Here is a 5,262-nt window from a genome sequence, read left to right as displayed (position 1 = left end):
GTGTTAAGATAAAAGTGGTACATCAATGTTGAAATTGCCGCTTTCATTGTTCTTGAATATTGGAATTTCTTTCTATGCATGCAGGATCAGTTTCTGGAGCTTATTATCAGACAATTTTAATTACTTCCTCCTCCTATTAGCTTTTTGTGGATTTACATCATGTTCATTTATGAAAAAGAGTCTGTGAGATTTCATACTCGGGAACAATATAGTACATCTAGGTTACTATCAGCCAGACATTTTTGCGAGGGTATAGTTGCTTTATTACTTGTATAACTATCTATTCGGTTCAGATTTGAAATTATTCACATGGTCGAGAAGATCATGTAACCAAATTCACTGTCAACATGTTAACAAATACGACAACTTGATTGATGTGCACAGTTCCACCTTAAATACGATAGCTTGATTAGTGCGCACAATCCCACATCAAGAGGCATCACCAGATGGCGCCTCAGCAAAAAGTACAATAGCAACAAACATTTTTTGGAAAAGGAGGATTATCTCTGGCCTCTGCATCATCGTATCATGATGCACACAACCATATTTATTAATTATTGACTAGAGTCCGACAAAATGAATACAAGGATCAACCCAAAGCTCCTTTCAAGGCGAACAAGGTCGCTACACCTATAAGTATACGGATGTGCCATGTCCGCATAATAGAGACAATATAATCCAGTGACCTGGAGACCATCCGGTCTAGGCGTCCCATAACATGCACCGCCTGCGTACGCTTTAGGATCCGCCGCCACCATCTTCCACCATCCCGTCTTCAGAAAAAATCACCGCATAGTTCTTGTCAATCTCATCTGCCGTCGACGTCATCACGACACCAGACAGCACCACCAGCCTCCGCGTGTCGATCAATCCGCGTCCAACTCTGAGAGTTCACTGCTCCACGCCGCCGAGACCCACCGTCATCAATGCAGTCGATGTAACACCGCTCCACCTTTGGCTTCTTCAGTGAACCAGTCCTCCAAGACGATGCCCCCAGGAGGGAGAACGTCACCAAAGTCTCAGTCATCATCCGATCCGGGAGACCCAGATCTAGGGTTTCCCTCGGAACAGCTGCCACCTGGAGGAAGAGGGGCTTGCCAGCCGATGCACCTAAGCGGTGCCCACCACCACATAGCTCTCACGACAACGCCTTCAAAAAGGACACGGCACTAAGAGCGTCGTTGCCGCCCTATGGTTTTCATCCGAGAGACCGTGAGGTGAGAAAATGTAGGTCGAACGCGAACGACGTCTCCAGGAAGAAAAATGGTACCCTCGAGTGTCGCCATCGCCGTCGCGGCCGGCAGGAGCCAACCTGGGAATTATCCCAATCCAGATCCCCACCTCCTGCTTCGTCCCAACCCGGTAACCGGCTAGCAGCACGGCCATATCCGGCAAGGACTATATGCAACATGAGTTGAAGGAAGGAGCAGCTCGGCGTCGTTGGCCGCCGGGGCAGCAAGCCGTGGCAGCAACCCGCCGGCCACCCGGTCCGATCCCCGGCAGTCCACACGTCCTGCCGCGCCGCCGGACGGGGAATCCTCGCCAAAGGGACCGTCATTCTTGATCCATGGATCGCAGCATGTACCAGCCTCGAGCAGACGGAGAAGGGCCCCACTTATACTTTTATCTCACTTAGTCGCCCAAAAGACGAGCAAATGTAACATACGAGGAATCTTCACACTGTTCGAGAAGAAGAAAAAGGTCGACAAGAATTGATCGCCGTCCATCCCTGCTTATTCCTATGTTCATAAAGCATGTAGTTCCTTTTCTTTTTTAGTGCCATTTGTGTACAAAACACAAACCATCTCAAAGGCTGTAGATACAGATCCAAGCGACCAATTTTTTTCTTTAAAAAAAATCATGAGCTGTTGCATTGCCGCTAGAACTTTGCTATACGTCTCGATCGATTCTTAATGGCTCGTTGCTGTACGTGAGAGCCCATGGCGTCGCCATGTCGGGGCAGTCGGGCGTCTCATTTTCCATCAGAAAATTGGCAGCTACAGTCTACAGAGCCGGCCTGCCTGCTCTGTCTCCTCTCCTCTCCTCTCCTCTGGCGCCAACTCACACGCATTACACTCCTCTCCGGCCAGTTCGCAGAACCATCCATCCATCCATCGGGCACGCCACGCTCATCTCCAAATCCCTATATAAACCCCCCATGCCCTGCTCGTTCCACTCACACAAACACAAAGCTTCCATCCAGCTTTCTCCTCCTCATCATCAACCTTCTTCTAGTTGAGTGAGCGTACTTTTGGGATCACGAAACGCATGGCTCGCATGGCGGTTTCGGTGCTGGCGATCCTGCTCGCCTCTTGTGCCCTGGCGGCGGCGAGCTTTGACAAGGAGTTCGACGTCACTTGGGGTGACGGGCGCGGCAAGATCCTCAACAACGGCCAGCTCCTCACGCTGGGGCTGGACAAGGTCTCCGGCTCCGGGTTCCAGTCCAAGCACGAGTACCTCTTCGGCAAGATCGACATGCAGCTCAAGCTCGTCCCCGGCAACTCCGCCGGCACCGTCACCGCATACTACGTGATTAACCCGACATCATCTGCTTCTCGGTTTGCTTGGTTCATGTGCGTGCCTAACAAAAATCGATCGGCTTGGTGTGTGTGAATGTGCAGCTGTCGTCGCAGGGTCCGACGCACGACGAGATCGACTTCGAGTTCCTGGGGAACGTCACCGGCGAGCCCTACACGCTGCACACCAACGTGTTCACGCAGGGGCAGGGCCAGCGGGAGCAGCAGTTCCGCCTCTGGTTCGATCCCACCAACGACTTCCACACCTACTCCATTCTCTGGAACCCAAAGCACATCATGTATGTTTGTTGATCTCCATTGCTCAACCTTCGCTTTCCTTTCAAGAACGCTGGCCATATTTGGCTTCTGCAACACATGGACTGATTGATTTGGTGGTGTAAATAATAATGCAGCTTCATGGTGGACGACATGCCGATCAGAGACTTCAGGAACTTGGAGGGCAAGGGGATCGCCTTCCCCAAGAACCAGCCGTGCGCCTCTACTCCAGCCTCTGGAACGCCGACGACTGGGCCACGCAGGGCGGCCGCGTCAAGACGGACTGGTCCCATGCCCCGTTCTCCGCCTCGTACCGCGGCTTCAAGGCCGACGCGTGCGTGGTGACCGCGGGCGGCAAGCCGCACTGCGGCTCCAGCGTCGGCACGGAGGTCGCCCCCGGCACCGGCGCGGCGGGCGAGTGGTACAACCAGGAGCTGGACCTGACGAGGCAGCAGCGGATGCGGTGGGTGCAGAGCAACTACATGATCTACAACTACTGCACCGACCCCAAGCGCGTCGCAAAGGGCGTCCCCGCCGAGTGCTCCATGTAATCCCCATGTCCACTCAGCAAGCTAGGGTTGGACCGTCCGTGTATACGTCGATCGCCGGAGGAAGATGACCGGAGAAAGGGAAGATGGCGGCGTCTGTACTGTATGATAAATAAGGACCGGTGTGGGGGATAATGTGAAATGTAGCCGGTGGTAGATTCTTGTGTTCGTTCTTTGTCACGCTCACGCCCACTTCGTGTGTAATATATGCCTCGTCTTGTTCTTCTTCATGTGTTTGTTGCTCTCTGTTCCACTTCTCTGCAACGGCTTGGGTTGATTATTCGCACTGGCGGAGCCAGAAACTGAATATAGAAGGGCCAAAACATGTCATATAATACAGTATTAGAGGGGGCCAAATCATGTAAACCTAGATAATTTTGTTTGACAAATAAAAAATTAAAAGTACATATAGATGTATTTATGAGAGCATAGGGAAGGCTAAGGCCCCTGCCAGCACCCCCTGCCTCCGCCACGGTACGTTTACTGTGTGCAGAGCTTATCTTGAGGCTTGACAAGCCAAGCCAGCAGTTGTTATTCACTGATAGTATAACTTTGCCCTGTCAATCATCAGTCACTCGGTCGATGGAACTACGCTGCTTTAGATGCATGCAACGTGACAAAGAAGTCACAGGGCACGGCCGCTGCCTACAAGATCACTAGCGCGACAAAGGAAAGGATAGGGGCTCGTAATAATCCGTCAGGTACTCGGGTCCCAGACTCGATCCCAGCTAGCTAGCTAGCTGCATGCCCTCATCCCTACACTGGCAAAAAGGTAGAAGGCGTGGTCTCAGTCCGGCGTTCGGATCTGCACGGGACCAATCAACGTCCTGTTAGGCATTTGACAGGCCACTGGCGTTCGCTTCTGTTCTCGTCTCGGACGAGAAGGCCTTATCTTTTCCAGGAACTGTGTGTCACTGACAAGCTCGTGCTTGACATGAGGCGGTCTGAATTTTGTTCTGTACCGTACGCAAACAATTGCCATTATGCATTTCATTCTTCTGCTTCCTTTTCCAGAGCTACTGTGCTACTGCGTATTTTTCTTACTTTTCAACTGGAGTGTCGCGTGCTTGTATGCCTGGGCGCCGATCTACCCAAGTGCCCATGACGGAGCTTAATTGCTGTACGTGGCGCAATGATGGACTCAAGAAGAGGAGACCTGCGATCTTGTCTGATTCATGAACTCTGGACAAGGGAGACATATAATTGGGTTGGGTGTACCCGGCGTTTATTTAGGTGGGGTATATGCACTACGCTCTCCATCACGCTGTCTGCTTGCTCGCTGCCTTCGTCGCATCCTGTATTTCAGACCTGCAGGACTTCCTTACTACTTCTACGGATTTAGATGTATTATTATTATTATTATTATTATTATTATTATTATTTATGATATTCATTATATTATCATGATTAGTGATGAATGGATTGAAAGTTTCCTCGAGAAAAAAAGGAATTCCTTACCACCGCAGAACCTCCCTACAATTTCACACTTGAACAAATCATTAAAACCAATACAAATCGAGCAGGAGATGATACAAACAATAAAAAAGAATTAATTCATCTGTTGATAGTGCCTTATGAGTACTCCTTGCTTCTTCACAAGGTGACCGCATCACACAAAATGTTCTCGAATAAGATCAATGGGTATAGTATATATAGAGGAGGTCCATTATTATTGACCTATTGTTTCCTACACTTGCATACTTGCATGGCATGACATTATTGTTGGCCAGCCTCTAGAATCAAAAGATTGCTGGTCCTCTATTTCGTGCAACACATGTTGTTTTGCGCAAACCGTGAAGGGGAAAAACATCATGATTGCTATCACAAAGCCACCGGTCCAAGATCTTGCATAGGTGCAGGCCATGCTTTGTTAACTACTGGAATGATTGCAAACTAGTATGCATTTGCACCCAAGGTAAATA

General features: G+C 50.0%; 1 pseudogene; it reads left to right on the top strand.

Annotated features, from left to right (window-relative positions):
- The first annotated feature begins 2,169 nt into the window (after positions 1-2,169).
- On the top strand, positions 2,170-3,570 carry LOC125524626 (annotated as a pseudogene).
- The last annotated feature ends 1,692 nt before the right edge of the window (positions 3,571-5,262 follow it).

This window comes from Triticum urartu, chromosome 7, assembly GCF_003073215.2.
Source record: "Triticum urartu cultivar G1812 chromosome 7, Tu2.1, whole genome shotgun sequence".
NCBI lineage: Eukaryota > Viridiplantae > Streptophyta > Magnoliopsida > Poales > Poaceae > Triticum > Triticum urartu.
This window is presented reverse-complemented; position numbering and strand designations above follow the sequence as displayed.